The 24,455-nt window shown below is 40.4% G+C and overlaps 1 protein-coding gene across 2 annotated transcripts in view; it reads right to left on the reverse strand.

Annotated features, from left to right (window-relative positions):
* TTC29 (tetratricopeptide repeat domain 29) overlaps nt 1-24,455 on the reverse strand; it is a 315,521-nt gene that overhangs the window by 151,721 nt on the left and 139,345 nt on the right. The window contains exons 1-2 of one of the 2 annotated variants that reach the window (XM_081136670.1): nt 2,501-2,591; nt 1,701-1,772 (exon numbers count right to left, since the gene is read on the reverse strand). The gene's annotated coding sequence lies outside the window, so the exon portion shown is untranslated. Of the gene's footprint in view, nt 1-1,700; nt 1,773-2,500; nt 2,592-24,455 lie in introns of those variants that run through there. The other variant, XM_081136671.1, reaches the window with a different exon arrangement.

The following is a 24,455-nucleotide window of genomic DNA, read 5'->3' on the forward strand; positions in this document are numbered from 1 at the left end:
AAGCATTGCAAGCCCTGCTGGCAAGCCTCAAGGCACAAACTCCGAATGGGGGGGCAATCGGAGCTGAATGATAAAGTAGAAAAAAGTTATTAAGTGCATATTGGGCAAAATATCCCTCAAGCAATCTATGTTGGAAAGTTTAAGGTCAGAGTCAGGGTGGAAGTTAAGCAGGCTCCCTCCCCACTCTAAACCCCACATCCTACCCTGCCTACGCCTGTTGAAAAGGGGGGTTTTGTTTTTCACAGTACATGGCCACATAAGGGTAGTTTGTTTTCCATAATAATGCATGTACTGAGATTTTGCACACTTAATATTTGAAATGCATTAAATATTTAAAGGGATCCTGTAACAAATTATTTTCTCATTTAAGTAATCACTATCTTTTTTATAAGTTCAGCCTTATGTATGCTGAATTAGAAAGTAGTAGTATTCTAGCATATAGAAGCAGCCAAAGGGAAAATAAGAGAAAAAAATACAAGCATGCTTTGGGGCCTGTTATTTCAGGCTTAAGTTATACCTGTAGAGTGAAGAAAGCCTTTTGCTGTTTGTTAAATTGAGTTGTATGATTTTCCTGGTGTTGGCCAGTGTTTCCAGCTCCTAGGTGATCTCTAACCATGAGAATGAAACTACGTGAGGCCTGAAGCCGAAATGGAGCACCTCCTTAACCCTGGCACTTCACCGGGGTTCTCCAGAGGAAATCACACAAGATGGGAGCAGCAGCGGCAAGGGCAATGGTTCAGATTCAGGTGAGCAAGGGAGAAGGAGAATGAGAGGTATTTCTCTAGCTGGTACCAAAATGAGCTTAGCCCCAGGAGCTGAGGGTGAAGCCGTCTGCAGGGAGGACCCAGAGGCAGCTCCCCCGGTGCCAGCAAGTAGGCGGTGCTGCGTGTGGCACCACAGGGGCCGAGACCAAGATCAAAAGGCTGCCTGAAGCCATTCCACTGTTGGTATTCAGAAGAGATTTGGTGGATTCTTTGATCTGCTGGTTGGCTCTTGTATGGGTTGTATTTAGTCTCTAAATTTGGCCTCCACATGCAAAGACAAATGAGAATGGAGAAATACAGGATGAAAGGTTTGAGAGGGCTGGGTCCAGCTGAATGTGTCCCACGGTGTGAGTTTAAATCTCTGGCCCCCAAGTAAAATTCTTCAAAGACTATCCCTCCTGCCCACTATCCCAGGAGATATTCTCATCAGGAAACACAAAGGGAGTGGGGGGAGGCCTAGGCTTATGTAGACAGAGTCTACTTGGGAGTGACTATGTCTAAGGCTGACCACTGTCTCCAGAATTCAATCACTTCGGGGTAAAAGCTAAGATGTGAGAAATGAAACCAATAATCCACAACAAGCGAATTTATTATTTTTCATCAAGAGAATTCAAAATAAATATGATTTTACTATGAACAAAACCATTTATAAGAATTAGAACTGCTCACACTGTCACCACAAGCTCTCTCAGTATGAAAGTTTAAAGAAAACTTCAGAAGAAATAATTATGCTCCTGAAAAGAATTTTTAAAATTCACATAAAGAGTCACTAAATGTTTATTCCCTGTATCATAATTTTTGGACACTGCTAGCACTCCATGGTAGGTAAGTTGTTAAATAAAAGAGAGTTCCTACCAACTGACATTTATTGATGGTTAAGTCAAAATATAAATCAGTAAAAGTGTTTCAAGACAGACGATGATTCACTTGACTTACATTTGGAGATTATTGCTGAAGGTCTTTCCAGGCTTACAGACTTCAGCCTGAAAATCAGGAGTTAAAGAATAACTGCAAAGGAAAGATGAAAAAACGTTTAAAATTAGTTAACAGAATAACTTCTCTCCCTTCCCCATATCATGGAATAAGTTATTCACACCACAAATACCAAATACCTACTATGTGTTTAGAAGAACTTCAAAACAAAAACAAAATATAGACACTATGGGAGAAATTAATTACTAGTTCAGTGAAATGCCAATACACCTGGAATACGTATAGGGGTTGATATGTTCCAGGGTGGGGCAAAAGTAGGCTTACAGTTGTTTGTATGGGAAATAACATAATAATTAATAAATAATAATACAAGAATAAACTCTGTTTCCCCTACTCACAACTACTTTTGCCCCACCCTGTATTCCAATACAAATGTGGCATTAGGGATCACAATTTGATTTCTCAAACTTATGAGAGATTGAGTGATCTTGACCCAAACCGAGGGCATCTCAGTTCCCTTTCTGCTCCCACCTAGGTCTCAACAGGCCTAATAATTAATTCCTGTCTGTTTATTTTTGCACTGCCCTCACAGGGTCAGGTGAACTGGGGAGCGAGGGCCTCTGCTGGAGGAAGCTTGACGGGGCAGGTCCGTGGGGGTCAGGGAAGGCGCCGCCTGGAGCCGCGGCCCGCCTCTCCTGGGGGCTGTGCAAGTCCTGCCCCGGGCCTGCCCTGCTCACGAACCTCGGTGGACTGGCCCTGGGGACAACCCTGGTTTACCGTCCCGCCCGAAGTAAGTCCCCCACCTGTGGCAGGTGCTGAGCTCCGGCGCGGACCCCACTTTCCGCGGTGGTTGCCAGACCTGCTGGAGCGGGCGCTGGGACGGCAGACGCGAGAACGTCTCCAGGGATACAGAGGGGGCGGGGCCTGGCGGGGGCGGGGTTAAGGCTGCACGGGGGCTCGGGATTGGGGCAGCTCCCTCGGGCACGGGGCGGGCCTGTGGGGGCGGAGCCTCTGAGGACGGAGCGGGCCTCTAGACCCGGCAGGCTTTCAAAGGAGGCTCCTCTTAAAAGGAAGACCGCGCCTGGCGGGGCGGGGCTCAGCGGGGGAGCCCCGACCTGGGATCCAGGTGATCGGTGTTCGATTCCCGGTCAGGGCACATGCCCGGGTTGTGGGCTAGCCGATCAATGACTCTCTCATCATTGATGTTTCTACCTCTCTCCCTCTCCTTTCCTCTCTCTGAGATCAATAAAGATATATTTAAAAAAAATAAAAGTAAGACCGCTTTCAGAAATTAATTCACCTAACCCGAGGGCCTGGAATTTGCCACCCTGAAACATTTCCTTCGCAGAACTGAATTCTCACTATTTCGCCAACATTGCTGTTGTCCACCGGACCGAGGAAAAAACCCCCACACGGTTTAGCATTCAAGACCCCCATGACCCGATGCCACATAGTTATCCAGCTGGTTAAGTCATTCATTTCCCTCAGCCTCAGTTGCAATCAGAACCATCTTTTCCCTTCTGTCTCCAGGAGGAAAATCTAATTTCGAGTTGTGGTGAGCTAAAAACTCAAGGTCTCTTTATAGAATCTCAATGTGTCCGGTGTGTGTGTGTGTGTGTATAATTTTTTGCAATGAAACTCAGGATTTTGTATTTACACAGATTAATATCACTCTGTTCATCTCAGCCCATCATTCCATCCCATCTCTCACTCGTAAGTGTGAGAAAGCTCACTTCTCTCAGACATACAGAGGACAAGAGACAGAGGCCTGTTGCTTATTCTCAACTAGAGCTGTGCTAGAAAGCAAGGCTTTAATTCATTGCCTACTGTCACACACTGCAGGCGAGGGAGCAAGCAATACTATTGCTCATACAAGTCATCCTATTAACCATAAATCGATTCTACTTGGAATATATGCGTGTGTGTGTGTGTGTGTGTGTGTGTGTGTGTGTATCACATTTTTTCCCACTCATCCATTGAAGGGCACTGTGGCTATATACCCCAAAGCGAGAATGCTAGTCATATGGTAGTTCTATTTTTAATTTTCCTAATGGCTATACCAACTTACATTTTCACCATCAGTGTATCAAAGGGTCTTTTATACACCACTGATCACATAGCCAAAATGAGGCTATGTAACCAGATAAAACATATACAGATTATTTTTAATAAACAAGGTAGATAAGGTAGTACAGAGTGAATTAAGGGGAGCTTCAAACTTTAAATAGCACATTATATATCACTAGATAGTACATTTCATTCCTATCTTGGCCAAAGGAGGGTATCATAGCTCCAGGCACCCCTAGAGATAAATAAACAAAAAGCTACCACAGATCAGCTGCCAGCTAACCCTATACTTCCCTACCAAAATAGTAAATCAAAAGCAATACTGCATCTCTGGGGGAATTTCAGACTTGGACATTTTAGGAGTGGTCATTCCTTGAATATTCCCATTTAATTCTTTGTGTTAGCTCACAAAATAGATGTATGTCTTGCAGAACATAAGGTTGATCAGATGGTAACTCAAATTGTGCTCCTGTTCCTATTAGAGCCTTCTTCCTGGTACGCAGCATCTACTGCCCCCACCCCATATTCTGATTAATGGGGGGCGGGGAGGAGAGGCAATTTGCTATTACCTAGGAGGGATAGCAGTGTACTTTTATTTTCCAAATCAGTAATCCATCAACTCTCACTCTTGGCTGCAATTTAGTTCTCAGGGACCTTAGTTATCTTACCATCTCATAGAATATCAGGCTGGATTACTGCCCTGACAGATAGTCTAATAGTAGATGGAGAACACGAAATAGCAGGTGCCCTCCATGACTTGATAATATAAATACTTGCCAAAAGGAACCATACAGAAGTCTTTCACTTCAGTAAGGTTTGGGGATGGCTTAGATGGATACTCTAATGTAAAAGATAATTTGTTAAAATTTGCACGTTCAACCAAAATGCTTATATGTATATTTGGATTCCGGAGGCTGACCTGAATTACACCTCTGAAGCTATGTCTTACCCTGGCATACTAGTGGTAGTTCTTGGTTTCCAGGCTTAGGGTCTGGCCTGATATCCATCCTTCCCAAGTCTAGGTCGTAGCTTCACAATGATTCTGTAGGCTTCTGATATCATTCCAATAAATTAATCCTTCTAAAGTTAGCCAGAGTTTATGTTTATTACTAATAACTATAGAATACTAATTTACATAACAATTAAGAAAGTAGTAGGTGATGAAAATGAGGTAATAAAAAATTTGTTTAAAGAAACATAAATTAATAGACATTAAAGATCATAGCAATTTTTCACTCTGAGCATTTTAGAACATTATACATTTTCTAAAGTAATAGCTAAAACTCCAAAATTCAATTAAGAAATTGCATTAAAGAGCATACATAATTACATTCATTTTCTAATGCTACATAGAGATTTGAAAAAATTCACTTAAAAAATTGAGGCCAAAATATTCTATTTATGTAGTGTCAAATGATGCTGTGTTTTGACCTCCCTGAAAATATAAAATATTCTTGAGGTTTAAATATTTTTCATTTGTAGAATAAATCAGGTGAAGAAATCTAATCAATATTTATAGATCTTACATAAACAGTGTACACTGCACTAGACATTCTAAGGTAAAACAAAAAGCATTTGTTTATTGATGCTTGCAAGTAATAATTTTTAAACTTAATTTAGAATCAAAAGCTTTTTTATAGATTTTACCAATATGCATAACACTCTTGTAATTGTCACAAGTGTTTTGCAGTTAAAAGAAACTGGAAAACTAGCTTTTAGGATTTAATCAAATAGAATCAGCCAGTGGTTTGCAAAGCATGCATTCTCAAATTGTCCCTTTGTTTGGCAAAATTTTGTAAAAAGAAAGAAGTGTGGAGAAGCAGCAGACTGCAGACTTGGTACTCAGGCACACCAATGTTAGAAAAGAGCACATTTGCAAGTTGAGGGCCTGCGAAAAAATTTCCTCAAAATTATCAACTTCTAAAAAGCCTGGAAAATCTTCAGGACCTACCTGGAAACCTAAGCTACTTTGTTTCATATCTAATGTATATTTCCTTGGTTTTAAATCTAGTTTTGGTTGTTTTTTCTTTTAATGTGTATAAATCACATTGTTTTTCAATACAAAGAACACAAAGAAGCAAATTTCATAATTTGTCTTATAAATATCAGTTGGTATTAAAACATGTTTGTTTCCTTTTTTTCAGCTTCTTAGTTTTGGTTCTTTATGATACAATTCCAGCAGAGTGCTAAATCTGCTCATTGTTTAAAGTGCCATTTGAAGTTGAAATAGGCTTTATTTTGTGCCTCCATACACTGGATAAATCTACAATAGCAATGTGTTCTACAAGTGGAGACAAATCATCACAAAATAATATGCTTCAGTAGTTGTCAAATCTCTTGAAACCTTAATTATGTCTGTACATAATAATAACCATGTACATGTATACACCTCTGTCCAGCTAGTCATATGTATACAAATATCATATATATGCATATATATTAAGAGGCATATTAGTATATAGCTCTATCCAGCTAGTCATATGTATACAAATGTGATATGTATACATATATATATTGAGGCATATTAGTATTTTTTCAATGTAATTCAGAAATGAAATTTCCAGTTTTCCAAGGATAAAAATCTAATGGTGTATATACAAGGAGAATTCTAAATTCAAGATAAAAAATATAGAATATAATGATATTTTAAAAGACTGTCATAAATAAGATGACAAATATCACATCTGGCAAAATTCTACTATAACTTCCAGTATAGTTTCATAGGGAAACAACAAACTTCTTAAATAAAGGTATAAATAAAAGCTGAATTAGACATAACAGGGGGGGAAATATGGAGTAGCCATCCTAAGCTCCAAATTTGAAAGTCTAAATCCATCCATCCATCCATCCATCCATCCATCCATCCATCCATCCATTTCAACAGGCAGGAAGAGATATAAACATAAGTCACATCCTCAGTTAAATTCACTGAAGTAAAAACAGAAATGCTAAAGAGACAATTGTTTCTTAGCTTTCGCACTTTCTGACCCATTTCCACCAGCACCAGAGCGCACTGGACTGAAGTCCCCGTCTTCTTAATGGCCTAAGGCCTAGGGCACCACCGCAGCAGCCTCCCATCCTGCTCCCCAATCTGTCCTTAGCCCTCTCTGCTGCGGACCCAAACCTGCAACTCAGGTCTGACTCTGTCTCCCTCTGGTGCTGACCTCGGGCTTCCCAGGCGTTCACTCCCTATTAGTTACCGCCCCCAGCTGGTTTGTGAAGCCAGCGTTTCCAAAGGCACCTGGCACAGTGAGACCATGTGCCCGATACGCCTCTGGGTCATCCCAGTCCTCGGGACACGCACAGCACCACGTGGAAGGGCTGTAAAGTGAGATCTGCTGAGCGCCTTGGGAGGGACACGCAGCTGCCCAGGACTGAGTGGAAGCTTGGCAGCCACAAGACTTCACAGAGAAGATAGTGCGTAAAATGCGATTTTGTGTCTTGAAAAATGTGTAGATGTGTGCCAGTTGTACTAAGAGGAGTAGAATGACAGAGAACCATGGCTTGCTTGATACACATGAATTCTAGAATACAGGGGCAGAGAGCTATGGAAGACTGGCCCAGCCCCAAAGCAATTTAGCAATCTTTTAGCTCCAAAGATGACAATAAAAAAAAGAACATTTTAATTTAGTATATTCAAGATTATAATTGGAATAGATGTTGATTTTATAGTTTTAGTTATAGTCAGTACATGAGAGAATTATGAGTGACCCTCAAAAAGATTGAAATAAAGTCATGATTTGAAAATAAAATTAAAAAGACATCACTCTTACATGGTTACTTATAAGAACATTCTAAGAATGGGAATAACAGCGTATTTTGATGTTGGGCAGCCAAAGTAATAGATCTTAGTGAGAATTTGTCATTCATTTTGGTCACCTAGCATCTGAATCTTCTATTGATGTTTGAGAAATTTTGAACCCTATGAAGAGTCTATTTCTAGCTGCAGAAGCTCAATATGCCAGAAAGTTACTTTCCCACACTCCTTTGCAATGAAGACATAGATCCATTGCCAGTTTCAGACAATTAGGCACATCTGTTTCAGACTTTGAACCAGCAGTGAGTCATGCAAGCACATAACGGTCATGCAGAAAAATGACAAAGCTGAGAGCACTGGCAACCATAGTGACTAGTTTTCAAAGGCAGCACACTATCTAGGGCCCAGAGTCAGCATGGGTGGATTGAGAAGCCCAAGGTGGGGCATCTGTGCCCACAAACTCTCTGTGACATAAAAGTATTCACAGGAGAAGTTATGAGGCATGATTTGGGGTATTGTTCAAAGCTTCACATTTGGTGTCCAGCTCTATGAATATTCTGTGAGGGATCCAATATGATTTTAATAAAATAGTATTGGCATATATTAACCAAAGATGATTTCTGCTCTTTGCAACTAAGACCCTGATTAATACCCTACCTCTTCTGAATGGATAATTTGAGAGACTTTTGGCTCTTCCTGCCCAGACTAGAGCATGTTGCCCTTGAATGCACTCAAGCCAGCACCAATCTGCCAGATCCTGACCTTATTGTTTGAGTAACTCTTCTAGGCCTGAGCAGGGTTAGCTCTGCCTCTGCTTTGTGAAGCTACCCACAGATGTGCAGAAGGTACTTGGTTCTGCTGTATTGCTTATGTTTACTCAGCTAATAAGCTACAAACCTGGTATTTTTTTCAGGTTTTCTGACTCCAAAGTCCTTGCTCTTAATCATGATGCTCTACTGACTTGGATTATTTATCCCTTGCAGGTGGGAATGGCTGCTTTGAAGGTGAGAGGTCTCCTAGCAACTCTTCCAGTTCATGTCATAAATACAATCTGAATCTATCTGATTGACTACTACCTAATGAAAATAACAATCATTTTGATTAGCAAGCTATATTTATTATGGAAACTTCTAATGTCATCCACCCCAACCATCCTGCCCCTTTCACCTCATTAGTGTGCTGCTTATATCTTCGCACTTGCCCTGCATCAGTGTATCACTAACTCCCTCTCTCTAAAAAGAACAGCATGGTCTTGGAACCCTGTCCAGCCTGGATTCACCACGTGAGTCATTGCTGCTTTCCTTTCCTGCCTTCTGAAATTCCTAGTGTGCTTCTCTCTGTGTTCAGGCTGCCTTTTACCAATCCCAACAACAGGAATAACATAGCATCCTGTAGTTCTTGTAGAAATGCATGGCATGCACTTAGGTGATTAGAAGGAAAACTTAGAGAAAAACATTAAATTGCAAAAAGATAATGCCTCTCAAATTCCTGAATATTCCAGTAAGTGACTCTTCCTTTTTTTTCAGTCCCATACCTTCCTCTCTTCTGATCCTAGAACTGCTTTTGAAATGGTAGGTAGGTGGTTTTGTGGAAAGGAGAAACCCTAAAGGTACAGAAAGATATCTGAGTAGGCTGTTGGAACTCAATACTAGTTTATCACAAATGAAATGAACTTACTTTATGCCCTTAATTTTGCATGAAATTCATAGAAGGCGTATTTTGTAAAAACAGAATCTTGCTGGGTTGAAGATTCCTACTGGTTCCTAAACAACAACAACAAAATATATGTCTCACTTGAAATACACAATAAGCTTAGAAATGTCTCTAATTTACCTCGCCTGTTTTTATTTATTTATTTTATTGTTGAGAGTATTACAGATGTCCCCCATTTTCCCCTTCCCTTTGCCCCGCTCCACCCTTCTCCCACCCCATCCCAGGCCTTCACCTGTCTATTGTCTGTGTCCTTGGGCTATGCTTATATGCGTGTAAGTTTTTTGATTAGTCTCTTCCCACCTTCCCTCTGAGATTTACCAGCCTGTTCCATGCTTCCATGTCTGTGGTCCTGTTTTGTAAGCATTCTCAGTAGATAGAGCTCCATCTGGCAAGTCATTAAATACACAAATTCCAGAAGAGCACATCAGTGTCATATTTCACTGCTCCAACAACGCATCGAAGGAAGAGTAAAATATTTTCAAGAAATTTGACACCCAAATTGTTTATTGCAGTATTTCCATTTCCCCTTCATCACCTTTTGTTCCAGAGGGAAAAAGTTGAAAACTGAGATAAAGTTGAAGATGTTTTCCAATAGCTTATTCTAAAATATCAATGAAATTCAGCATGCAAATATTTTTCATTTCTGCCTTGTTAGAGCCACCAAAACTATCTAAGCTGAAGATTATCTAATCAAGTAAAGATCAATGCATGTAGTTGATTCCTGAGAAGCTGCAGGTACTGAAGAGGGCTATGCATCTGTAAAAGCAGCCCACTGTACAAAATCACTTGTGAAGTGTTGCCTCTGAGACTGAGGACTTGTGGTTATAGAGACCCAGTTGTATTTTTGGAAAGTTGTGCCAATAATCAATTCCACTGAAATATAAGCTGCCTGTGAGAGATAATATCATGACTGATAAAAACAGCAGGAGGCAGTGGGTGAGAAAAAAATGTGCCACATGTCCCATAGGAGTCTCCAGAGAGGATGGTGTGACTCCAGTGGCCAAGTCCAGTTACTTTGCCAGGGACAGCCCTAGAGTAATGCAGTCCTGCAGGTGGTCAGAGCTTGGCAGACATATATTTTAAGGACATCAGACCCTTTTTTCATTCTGTGCTCACCTGTGGACTTTCCATGGTTTGCTTTCTACTGTTAAATAGGAAGTTATGCCCTAAGTAACAGTCAGGATGTTTGCTTCGTCAAATACAAATTAGAACATAAATTGGCAATCGGGTGTATTAATTAGTCTCTTTAAAATTTTGGTTAGTGTAAATCAGTTTCTACTTCCTGATTATGTCTTGGTGAACTGGTAAAGATTTGTCTTTAAATCTGCAAAGCTGTAAATTAGACACTGAACTAGTGTTTCCACCTAAGACTGCCTTCCCATGAAACCCTCTAGAGCAGCTTACTTCAGTATCTCTTTCTATTCCATTACCCATTACAGCCATTCAATTTTGTCTATTTGTCTAACTTGCAAACACATAGGAATTATCTAAATTAAGATAGAACATTGTGCTTAGAGTCTTTAAAATTCACAAAATGGCATATACATACATGAATATACCTCATATAAATAGGTAATATATATTTAGAAATAAAGTTATCATTGCAGAAATAAAAAATTTATAAGTAGTATCTTTGTCCTTCAAAATCCTTTTAAAATAACAAGATATAAATAATTATACACTTTAATTCAGACCTCAGTCTCCCAAGTACTGTATTTTGTACTTTGTACTTTGCTAGTCACATTAATAGACTGATTTTTAGAACAAGATTTTGACAAATTAATTTTTTTAAATTTTCAAACGGGAATCTTGCAATTCTTTCAATTCTTTATAGCAAGTAAAATTATAAACTGTAAGCTGATTAATAGAATATTACATTAAATCTACCTAATAACACTAGTTATGCTATTGCCTATCACTTCGAAGTGCTGAAAATATGGTGCTAAACAAGACACACAGGTCTCCAGGCTAATGGGCCTTTGGGGCATTCCATTCTAGTGGAGGAAATGGGAGATAGATAGTAAATAAATAAACAAGATGCTTTCTGGGCTATGAATCAGATAAAACAAGGTAATAAAATTAGAATGGGATGTGTGTGTGTGTGCGCGCGTGCGTGTGAGTGTGATAGAGGATGTTTGTTTAGATTGGATCATTAGAGAAGGTCTCTGTGTAGAAGTGGCATTTGGACTGAAACCAGAATGAACGCTATGATGGAGAAGTCAGGCACCTGCCTGGGAGAAGAGCATGATAGGCAGATGGAATAGAACAGGCGAAGTTTCAGAGGGGGTGCAGAATTGGTATGTTGGCATGCGGCAGACAGTTCAGGTGCCTCTCTGCGATTGTCTCCTTTTTGTGTCCACACCCTCCCCTCGTGTGTGTGATATCTGCAACTTGCTTCTAACCAACAAAATATAGCAAAAATGATGGGCTGTCACTTCCATGATTAATGTGACATAATGCTCTATAACACTATCAGAATCATTCTAGCCTTTCTCTGTGTGTGTTGCTGGCTTTGACAAATCAAGCTTCTGTAAATCTTATACCGCAAAGAACTCAATGTTTTCTAAAACCACACCAGCGGGGAAGCAGATGCTTCCTTAGTTGAGTGTCAAAATGAAAATCCAGCCCTGGTCAACCCCGTGATTGTAGCCTTGTGAGAGGCTAGGCAGAGGATCCAGCTAAGCCCTGACCCACAGAAACTATGAGATAATAGATGTGTAGTTCTAAGTTGTTAAGTTTTTAGCAATTTGTTACAGAGCATAGAAAACTAGTACATGGCCCATGGTCAGAACACACATTTGGCTGGAGGGCAGTGATCCAAGGGGAGAGGAAAACATATGAGATAAGGTAGAAGAGTGACTACATAGAACCTTAGGCCACAGTAAGAAAATTGGATTTTATATTATAGGTGTGTTACAAAGTCATTGGAGAGATTTAAGCAAGAGAGTGCCACAATCTTTTTGACATGTTTAAAAGTTTCCTGTCAACTTGCGAAGGGTGGGCTACTGGAGTGGACAGGGAGACTTTTCAGAAGGCAGCTGCATTCGTTAAGGTAGGTGAAAAAATGAGGTGGCTTTGATTATAGTAGCAGGAATGGAGTATGTTGCAAAAGAAAAATTTTTATTGCAGTCTACAGAATCCTAGGAGTTTGGATTCAGCAGCTGAAAGAATGGTGATTCCTTTAGTGAAGTGGAGAGATCTCAGAGAGGTAAAGTTGGGTTTCTCAGGTAGAACACAGAGAGAGTAAATCCATGGTGCTATTTTGACATATTACATTTAAGATGTCATTGGCATATTCAGGGAAGGGATGTCAAGGAAGCCGTTGAATCAGTAGGTCTGGAACTCAGTATTAGTAGTGGTCAGCATTAGGAAATAAGGTTGTAGTAAAAACCAGGAATGAGATGAAAATTATTGAGGGAGAATTGTTAAAATGTAATAAAAAAATTAAATAAATATATAAACTTTCTTCTGACATTGGAATGGGGAAGGCCTAGGGGAGGGGTGGATGTGGGGCTGAGGGGAACAATGGGGGAAAAAAGGGGACATCTGTAATACTTTCAACAATAAAGATAAATAATAAAAAAAAGATAATAGATAATTTTTCTTTGTCAACAGCAAAACCCATAGGCTAGTGTCACTATGCTCAACAATATTCATTAAATAGTCTTTAATGTATACTTAATATTAACTTGAAATTTGGAGAATGGCAGTGATGTAGATATAGTAAAACCAAGTCTCACTGAAGTCCCACGGCAGCCTTCTCTGTGGCCAGCTCCTACCTGGGGTAGGCTTTCCCATCTCCCCCTCACCATAGCCCCTGTTTCCATCTGAGCCACAGATCCAATCCTGGCAAACCTATTCTACTGGTCTACTGGTCTACCGCCACCCTTTTCTGCTTACTTGATCTCTTTCTTCCAGGCTTTCAGCCACTAGTCATACTTGTTTACATATCAATTTTAATTTAGTAGTTAGAAATGATTACTTCCTAAATAAAATTACCTAATGGGATACATTTAAACAATACCTTCTCTTTCATTTCAGTTGGATTAATGCTAACTTATCACAGCCAGTTTAGTATCATGGCAAAAGAGTCAAATAAATTGACAATAATAAACTAAGGGTCTACAGAGGTGTGGTTGCTGAAAGGAAACAGAGATAAGCCCACACTGAGTTTTTACTGTAAGATTTCTCACTTCTCAAGGGTGACTCTTATTTTTCTTTCATGAGCGAGAAAAACCTGGAGCTCACTAGTGCCTCAGGCAAGTAAGTTTGAAGGTCTTCTTCCAGACTGAATGAAAGGTAATCATCAAAATCTGGGTCATGATAGTATTTACTCTCCAGAGAATTGTTTAAACTATTGCTTTAAATTTAAGTCAGGACACATTTTAATATATGATTCATACCATGCCTATCAGATATTCTTAATGACTGCACACATTGTAATCTTGTTTCGAGGATTTTACTTTGAGGAATTTTTTAACAGCAAGTAGTACAGCCATTAAATTATCATTACAAAGATATCAAACTTCCTTCATTGCATCTAACTATTTCTCAAGACACAGGTATGCGGTGTGGGTCTGAAAGCCTTAGAAACTTCAATGTACCTTTCCAGAGAGAGAATGAAAACAAAGGATTTCTGGTTTTTTTAAAAAAAGGAGTGAAACAATGGAAAAAGTGGCAAAAGAAAAAAGACCTAGTCTGATGTATGACAAGGAAAGTTCACCCTCAGAACCAGAAGGAAGCCACTCTTAGTAATTATTAGCAAATAGCACAAGCCTGCTAAATTTTGTAATAATTATAAGAAATTTAAAAATGAGAATTAAATAGCAGAATTTTATTAGATGGTTAACAATTGATGGGGAATAGAAGTAATTATCTATTGTGAATACTTTTTTATGTGAGAAATGAAGCTATATTGCATATTATCTATACTTCAATAAAATCATTCTAGTTTGTACTCTTTAATATAGCAAATAAGCATTCGGTATTAAAGAATATAAAAATGAACTACAGGGTTTACTCAGAAAGATTTGTTTACCTTAACAATTTATTAATATAATTTTCTTTTTTTTTAATCTTTATTGTTGAGAATATCACAAACGTCCCTCCCTTATTTCCCCTTTTCCCCCCAACACCCAGTTTTCGTCCTGCCCCAGGTCTTCCCCACTCTATTGTCTGTGTCCATGGGCAATGCATATAAACATATAAGTTCTTTGGTTAATCTCTTCCCTCCCACCCCTCCCACCTCCCTTCTGAGGCTCCTCAGTCTGTTCTATGCTTCCATGCCTCTGATGAGCAAAATAGAACCAGAGGCATATAGATGATTTTGAAAGCTGGTTCCCTATGAATAAACATATACCAGACCACCAGTGAAATTAAGATAAAGTCAAAGTGAGTCCCCAAGAAACTCTGAGATAGCTGCCCTGCTCATATCCAGAAAATAATAAAAACCAACCAAAACCGCATTCTTTGGCTAAAGACTCCACATAGCAGGACTATTTACAAGAAAAAAGAGTATTTAAAGAGATAGAAATAGCATGTTTGAGGTATGTTAGGATTAAGAGTTAGTGTTATGTTAGAATAGCTATTTGAATAATATTAGAATAAGACTTAGCTTTTGCAAACCCTGTTAGAGATGTTAAGGATGTAGGTTTGATAGTGGGCCCTGAGCTGTGGAATGGGGGAGTTATTCACAGCCAAGGTCCCATACTCAGCACTGAGGATGGAAGAGGAAGCCCCTTCTGATCAGAGCCTGAAAACCAGGAGAGTAAACCGTGGCTGCAGGTCTATAGGAAAGGCCTATCAGGTGAAGGAGCCAGGGATTAACAAGAGTAAGGCCAGATTTCTGTCTCTGTTTTATGACCAATAAATTGCATATAACTTCCAATCAACCTCCTCATGAAATGATAACTAATGGTCACAAGGAGGTCCAATAGGCATCAGGACTCTTAGTTGCAAATGAATTTCTAACTGCCAGTGGCTAGATGGAAGTTTTCTAGGCAAATGGAGACATCCAGTCCAAGTTACAACTGAGGAAGTTGAAGTCCAAAGAGATGAAATGATCATCCAGCGAAAGGCGGTAGGTAACGTGGGCCATCCAACCTTGACACTGTAGGCCTTTCTTCACCACACTGCAAGACCAGCAGTATCATCTCTTCTTTCAGAGACAACATGGGTCATTGAAATTTACAAACAAGCCCAGTGCCTTTTCAGCCAACTCAGTCAACTCTCCCCCAAGCTAAATCTGAGTAAATCAGAGAGAAGTAATATGACATCGTTGATTCCCCGTTTTACTTTATGCCCTCTTTTATTTTTCATGAAGTTGTTAATGAGCAGTGAAATGGCCAAAAATCAGAAAAGGAGAGCAAAGGATATAGAAAATCCTCAGTGACTAATCACAATGTAACTGAGCGTTAACACTAACATATGTGCAGATAAAAACCCTTCACCACATTCTAAAATCTCAAAGAACCCAAGCTATTCTAGACCTGATAGGAAAATTTCTCTGAAATAGAATGACTGGCCAGCCTCTCCCAGAACCTGCTAAAGGTGATTATATGAAACTGGGACACCATTCCCCTTATCACAAAAGGTATGGTTCTAACTAAAAATAAAAATGGGCCCAGCAGACATGGCTCAGCGGTTGAGCATCGGCCTAGGATCTAGGAGATCTCGGTTTGATTCCCAGTCAAGGCACATGCCCAGGTTGCAGGATTGATCCCCAGTGTGGGGTGTGCAGGAGGCAGCCAATCAATGACTCTCTCTCATCACTGATGTTTCTGTCTCTCTCTCCCTCTACCTTCTTCTCTCTGAAGTTAATAAAAAGATATTTAAAAAAAAATAAAGATAAATAAAAAATAAAAATGGCCTTATTGGTGACTTGTTCCTGTGCATGATTCTACCTTCCCATCCTCTGCACTGGACAAGTACAAGCAACAGGTGATCTTTAGACTGAGGAGTAGAGTGACATATTCCTGCACACACACACATACACACACTCCTGAGAAGTAATTAGACAGCACCTGTCGTTTAATCCACACCAATATATATGCATGCCAAAGGGCCACAGCCCTGGAGAGTGTTTTCCTGAGGTGGCCGACTTGCCCCACTGCTCTCCTGGGCTCACAGTGGCACTCCCGTGTGTGGGAGAGCCTCTGCAGCCATTGCTGAGCCCAATTTCCTGTATTTTCTTTTCTCTTAATGCCACCTTCCCTATCCCAGGTGATCATTGGTCTTTAAAACCATTTCTCCCCATCCTTTCAAGTGACTACCCACTCCTGGACCTAGCCTTTCCCTGCCGTTATGGGTCATTTCCTCCTGCCGTTTCCTCTGGTAGCAAGGACAAGGGGGGGATTTTCTAACCCTGAGAGCAATGGGCAGAAGGGCTGAGGAAGAGGAAGAGACCCTCCCTAAGGTCCTGCCTTAAGGTGGAATATCTAAAAAAATCAGCCCATGTCCCTGCAAAGGCAAACCTCCTATCTGCTGATCTGTGTCTCTGAGTATCTATCTCCTTCCTGGTTGTTTTAGAGGTGAATTTTAGTAAGGGTGAGCAGAACTTAAAAACAGAAAATTTATTATTTCCCCAAACAATCCATTTTTGGGTGTTGCAGTGTAAGTTGAAGTTCTTTTGGTTAAAAATCTTTATACTATATCAACCTACTAGGATAGTGTTGTGTAACTTGATATCAACACTATTAGCAGAAAGAAAGATCCTGGATTTGATTTACCAGGCAGATCTGCAGATATGATAATTTACACACCTACGCAGGCCCCTCAGGAACAGGGCACAGGGTCAAAGATACCACTGTGTGTTTCAGATCTGGCCCAAAGGCTCCTGAGGGGAGGAGGGGAGAAATGGGGACTGAAATCCATCCTGCTTCCACTTCCCTGGCTTGTATCCTAGAGAGGGCTGCAATCTCTGGAGAGAGGGGTGACATATTCTGTCACACAAAGCCATCTCTGGTTGACCAAGCCTGTGTCAGCTTGGTGGGTTCTCACCACATTTTCCCAAATTCATTTGCCCAGAGCAGAGGTCCCCATGGGGACAGCCAGAGCCTTGCCTCAGCATTACTTCTCTGCTCCTTTTTTGTACATCCAACTAATTTTAATGCCTGTAAACAGAAAAGTGGGATCAGTAGTGACTTTTCAAGACTTCTTTAGCAGTGGAATCATTTTTCAAATGAATTCTGATAAACCTGATGTCTCAATCAGAGCTGCTCTGGTTAAATTCTGGATGGGATCTGACTTATTCCCCTTCCCCCAAAGTATGGTTTATTGTGGACTGTAGCTGAAGAATTTCTTTGCTACAAATTACTTTTAACGAATCATCAGAGTGTAAACTAAGGCAGAATAAATTTCCACCAGAGGGTTACTCAAAGTTTCTTTTTAATCCACTGTCCAAAGGTACAAAATACCCTGGTAATTCATTGTCATCACTGTCATTCATGCTTCTCCTCCTTCCTTGATTTTTTTTTATTTTCCAGGGAGACTAAGGCTGTAAGAATAGTTATTTTGCTTACATGAAATGGTAGCACTACACCCAGGATCAAAAAGTCATCATTTATTTCTTGACCAGTCACGACACTCTTGGTTCTTTATGTTTTTAATAAGTGCCCCTTCTCTTGCCTTGCAGTTCTGTGCTTTGCTGGGTGCCATGAGTGCATATCCATACACAAAACACAAGGTGATTCTTAAGACACAGACCATTCTAGATCCGCTGCTCATTACTTTTTTTTCCCTTTCAATCCAGTCAAATTCCTTCCCTTAGTTCTATGCTAAGAAACAGGGTACTTAAAAAGAGACTTTATCTTTCAAGTATTTATTATATTTACCTTTTCATCCATTTCAACCCTCCTATTTAAAAATAAATATTCCCTCTCTCTCTCTCTCTCTCTCTCTTCCTCTCTCTCTCTCTCTCTCTCTAGGGTTGTGATGATTAATTTTCTGTGTCTACTTGGCTAGGCCACAGGACCCCAGATATTTGGTCAAACACAGTCTACACATTGCTGTGAAGGTATCTTTTAGATAAGATTAACATTTAAATCAGCAGACTGAGTAAAGCAGATAAATGAAAAGACTGAAATCCCCAGAGGATGAATGATTTCTGCTTCCAGACTGCCTAGTACTTGAGCTGCAATATCAACCCTTCCCTGGGCCTCCAGCCTGCTGGCCTGACCTTACAGAATTTGGACTTGCCTCCCAGATTCATAGGAGCCAAATCTTTAAAATAAATCTATCTGTCTCTATTCTTTTTTCTCTCTGTCTGTCTTCTCTCTTTCTCTCTCTCTCTCTCTGCACACACACACACACACACACTATGGGTTCTCTTACTCTGGGGAACCCTAATATACGGGTTCTTTAATTCTGACCTGTGTTATTGCCTACCCTTGCTTTTATCTAGAAGACCACTAAAATGCCAGCGAAGGCCATGTCCACGTTTCTCATATATTTTGTGAACACAAGCATCTCTTATTAATTGCTGTTGATTAGCCAAAAGGCAAATATTTAATTAAACCTTGAGAGAGAATAAAATTGCACATGAATTATCTATCTAAGAGCACATAGGTCTGTACATTTCATTAAGATGGTTTAACTAATAATCACGTCTCTTATACCCAGTCTTTGTTTGAGCAGGTTGATTGTTTTGTTTTGTTTTTACCCTGAAGTTCCCTTGAGGGATGATATTGTTTTTTCTAAAGTCATATGTTTGTTGATTTGTATTTACTTTGTTCCTCATTGTGTCCCGTTAGAAGCACTGCTGATCACTTCACAGATGAACCCTTCTGTTTATTACCCTTGAAAATGTATACTCAAGGGTAATTATCGACTACATTGAATGACAATGAAGCCTCTTAAGAGAAAATATTTAGCTGGCAGGTGAGCAGCACTCGGCTTTCCCTTGGTTTTCTTCCACGCTTCCATCCCCTGCGCTTTTTCTTAGTGTTTCTGTACTGAGTTTCCACAGAACAGGAGGGTCGCTCTGGCGCTGGTTGAGTGGGTTTTGAATGGACACTTTAAGTACAGACACCGACTTCTATTTGGTTATTTAAAGAAGCAGTAAAAATCTCAACACCTCCCATGTGCCCACCCAGGACTGAATGCAAGTGGCTCATTCAATATGGGCCTTGGGAGATTGTTACTGAAAAAAATGAGGCAGGAGCCTGGGCCGTCAACCACAGAGGCCAAACTCTGAGAGAGAAAAGGACACTTACACTTAAAGAACTGCTGAAATTGTGCCCCTCCCAGGTTTTTATTGCATTAACTGTCTCTTCTTTTACAAGGCTGACAGTTAATAGTGGGGTGTCTGCATGTGTTTTAATGGTGTCACTTGGTAATAAAAAGTTTGCAGCTCTGTACTGGTTCTGCTCATTCTTTTCAAAAAATATTTTGAAATTTTCTGTCTTATGAAATCCAAATGCCTGGGAAATGCCAGCCCACATACAGATTTCTTGCTTATGTTTGATGCTACTGCTTCCGAATTCTAGTCACTCCTGGTCTGATGTTGAAAGAGTGCATCTCTGTGCAATAAAGAACACACGCTTGTTTGTCACGGTTAATGGTGCAGGCTGTTGATCTCTGTGACCAGGTGGCACCACTGGCATGCCTGACACAATGTTTTTAAAGACGTTCTCCCTTTAATGAAATGGGGCTAGACCAGCTCAGGAAACAGCACATCCATTTCCCTGACACAGCGCTTGCTGTTCACCTAAGTGAGGCTGCGAGGCAAACCTCGGCCCTATGAAGCTCTAGCCCCAAGGACTGTTTACACAGCACGGCAGTGCCTGGGCTCCGCAGAGTGAGCAGAATTAAACCATTAACTGGGCTGGAAGATACCCCACGAAGGCTCTGAGCTATTGCTCTGAGTCAGAGAGCCAGGATCCACCTTGTTCACGCACGAAAGGGGTTACTTTGTATTGTGTTTCTCTAACTATGGGTGCCACACCCACTGTATCAATAATAAAGAAGCCTTCTGATATAAAGATGGCATAGACATATTTAAAATCATGTTGTGCATGGGATTCAAAGGATCGCCTATAAAAATAATGCTTAGAAAACAGATCACCTACAATTGTCCTAGTTACAAAGCTATGAATTGTATAGGTCAGTTGTTTATGCTGACTACCTCAGGTTTATTTCACTCACATGTATAATTAAAATGCACAGCATAATAATTATTTTTATTGTCACAGTTGTAACATCCTTGTGATTCATTCATTTGTTCATGCATTCATTCATTTATCATTGAGTTTCTTTTATGGGTCAGGCATTGTGCTGGGTACTGGGTCCCATAGTCAAATAAGTGTAATATAGTAAGTGATAAAAAGCAGTGAGTTCTATGACAGGAGCAAGCTAGGGGAGCTGAGGGTTGATATTCATGGCCAGATTGATGATTTACAAAGGAAACAAACCCTAACCATCTTCCCTGTTTTGCTCTTCTCTGTATCTGCCTTAGGCACACACAATTTTCAATGTTAAGATGATATTTTCCATTCTTTTCTTTCCTACCTCCTCAAAAATGTAGTAAGTTTGAAATCCTGAGACATTCTGATTGATTTAAGCCATGGGGCTTAGTAGAGGAGTCGGGGTTTAATGGTACCGCTGAAAACACTTCACTGACGTAACATTCTTAGAGAAACGGCTGCTAAATTATCTGATTCTTGTCTGAAAGGAAACTCAAAGCAACCACGGTCGTCGCAAATGTACAAACGTGGAAACAGCGGCTTAGCTGGAATGTCGGCGCGGGCTGGAGAAGGGGCCGTGCAGACCCGGTTTAAACGCAGCCCCGACACGGCCGCCGGGAGCGGGCCGAGCGCGTCCCGGGGAACCCCGAGTCCAGCCGAGAGCCTCTCAGGTTCAACACTGGCACTTTCATTCTTGCGTGCAGCTATTTAGACTGAAAATGGAAACGTGCAACCGTGAGGCAGATCTCATTCATGCATAATTGAAACACCCAAGGGTAAAATAGTGAGGCACAATGGATGACATCTGATAAAAAGAGAGCAAGGAGAGAGAAGAAGTTAAAAACAAGATACAAGACCCTGGGGACCAGAGAGAAGAATGCCTGACATAGGCCAAATAATCTCAAATAAAAATATTCAAATTACCAGGCAATGCAAACATAAAGACAAATGCATGGGAGAGACATGAGGATTGGGTAGAAAAAAATGTTGAGGATATGAAACATTCAAGGGATGTGTCGTCAGTGAGTGAAACTCTTACTCCAACAAAACGCAGCCACAACAGTGTTTCTGTCGTGTTCTCATAAGCCTAGGACTAAACGGAATTAAACCAGCAGAAGATTTATTGTCTTTAAAGAAGTTCTATTCTAAATAGCTATTGAGACATATATTCACATATAGTAACTATGGAGCATATGTATGCATCTATATTATATTCTCTTGTTGGGAGAGCAATGGTGTGTGTGTACATGTGTGCATCTGTATGTGAGTGTGTACATGTGTGCATCTGTATGTAGTTGGCTTCCTAGCTGTGAAGGATAATTTCCATTTCCGTAGAGAGATTTGTGGAAAAGTAAAACTTAGATTTTAGAGACAGAGGAAGGGAGAGGGAGAGAGAGATAGAAACATCAATGGGTTGCCTCCTGCATGCTCCCCACTGGGGATCGAGCCCCCAACCCAGGCATGTGTCCTAACCGGGAATCGAACCAGTGACCCCTTGGTGGATGGGAAGGTGCTCAACCGCTGAGCCACACCGGCTGGGCTCACTACCTTATTTCTAAAGTCTCAGGGAATGTCTTACATGAGCTTAGGTACAAGTTAGCCAGTTACTGTCTATAGTGCGTCCACCATGTCCTCCTGTCCAGCTGCAGCTCTTTTCATTTATATGCTGCCTGCAACCCCCCTCACGGTGACCATTGTTCTTAATGTCCTTCACGACAATGTTGACGCCTTAACCAAAAGTATCATGTACCCCCTGAGATTATTAGCAACACTCCTGAGGTACAGTCATTGGGGACTTTAGTGATTTACAGCCATTCTACCCAGTAGTGAGAACCATGTTTCACTTTCTAATCCTGGGTCACATATTGATACCAAAGTAACCCGGGGCATCTATGTCTCATGGAGTCTCATAAAAATGGTTCCTTTCATTTCCCGCTTTGAGCCCTTTTTAGAGGTTAATACGATCCCTGGAGGTGAGTCCTATGCAGCAATAGATGCTCAGCCTTGAAGTGTACTCCCGTCCTCTCGACTCCTTTATTCAGGCTCCCAACTCCTTGCAACTCGGTTTATAAAAATAGTTGTCTGTGGGCCTTCACCCCACTAAATATTCTATCAAAACTGTAACTGTGTCTGTCATATGGTAAATGTTCAGTGAATCTTTTAGAATTTATAAAGAAATGAGTCAATGCAAAAAATAAAACATTATGAATCTGAGTAGACATAATTTAGACTAAAGTTGGAGCCACATCTGGAAGCCAAATTTCCAGAAAAATATGAGATAAGTATAGAGAACTTTCTGGGACTCATAAAATCCATTTGGCCCCTCTCCCTGAGCACACACACAGCACTGCAAAGAAGGAAGAGAAGTTCCTGGTGGTCCTGGCCTCTCCTCTTCTTTTGGGGAGAGTCTTTCCAGTCATGCTTGCCCTTTTATTGCCAGTGTTAATGCCAGTTTGGGTGATTATGGGTCACTGGTCTACATGACAAATGAGGACAGGAAAGTCTGTCCTATGCTTAGGAGTTGGGTGTCAAAAGGCAAAAAATAAGGAAATTGCAATCAGATATTATCAAAAAGCATTCAAGGGAGCCAATCCGACCTGGAGTCAGCTATTTATTGAATACTTTAAGATAGTTATCTGAGTCTCTGGGAGATTACAAAACTCGTCACACATTTAGTAAGATTAGACACTAGTCTGTCTGAATCCAGAACTCACGCAGCTTCTACTCCCAGGTGACCTCAGGCTAGCAGGGTCTCAGTGGCCCCTCAAGCCTGGAGTATTAAGAATATGGCACACGGTGATTTGACATCCAGATCAGTTACAACCGGCTTAACCAGCCAGCCCTAGCCGTGTACTTCTTTAATAAGAGTCACTGTAATTTAATCTATAATATATGAGTATACTCTATAAGAGAACCAAAATGTTAACTTGATAGAAATACGTTTCTAAATATGTTCCTTTCCATTATTAAGTACTATTTGCCACTTACACTCGGGATACACACAAAGCACTGTATCATTGGTTTAAAAAGGCAATTTGGCTTCTACTTTGTTCATCCAAATGTTCCAATTAGCTTAGTGCTTTCATAATTATGTATAATTCAGTTTGCATTTATGCAGAAATGTTTATTTCCATAATTGTAACAAGCACTTAAGTTAATTACACTCTAACCTCTTGATTCCATGGGCCAACTGTTGAGTCTTTTTGTTAATATTTTAAAGTCGTGTCTTTTTATTTTCAAGACCCCCCTGCACCCTATCTTTGATGTGTTGTTTCTTTTCCTTGTTTGGAATTCTCTAAGGAGTGTTCTCAGAATAATCTCGCAGTTTTCTTTTATGACTGAAACTTTGCATTTTAACCGTTGTCTGGAGATAGTTTCTTCTTTGTGAAATATCAGTTTTAATAACAGGAAAAGAAAAATGCTATAAATCTGCACTAACCACATAAAGCTGAAGTCTCTGAGAGACTGATTAACATGAAGACTCTACACAGGTTTTTCAGTAATTAGAGGATGTGCTTGCATGAAGCCACGGCTGCTCCGGCCTTGAAGCCAGTTCCCAGGGCAGCCAGCAATTATTACAGCCTGGAGTACATTTCTCATATTCTGCGCCTGAAGCTATTGAAGTAGTTTTCAAATAAAGGTCTCTTAATTTCACAAAAAGTTAACATCACCTTGGATGAACAGCACTTCTCTGCTAATACTTTCACTACTTAGTTGGGAGAGACCCCTCGGAGAGAAGGCGATTAGAAATTCCTAATGTGTTGTTCATCCATCCATAAAAGGTTAAGAATATTCTGGTCTCTGCTTACAAGAGCCGAGCAGAGGGCAGATCCAGCCTCTCACCGTGCCCCAGCTAACCACCTGCCCTATCAGCAAATGCTGCTGAACAGTCCCTTCGGGGCACAGGAGTGAGTTGGCAGTTTTATTGTGGGATTTGAGTATTTGTGGTTTTTTCCTTTTTGTCTCAATGAATTATAAATAGCAAATAGAGCCTGAAAACGATTGTCATTTTTCCTTTTGGCACAACGCTTAGTGTACTAT

Source organism: Miniopterus schreibersii, assembly GCF_964146895.1.
Source record: "Miniopterus schreibersii genome assembly, chromosome: 4".
Lineage (NCBI taxonomy): Eukaryota > Metazoa > Chordata > Mammalia > Chiroptera > Miniopteridae > Miniopterus > Miniopterus schreibersii.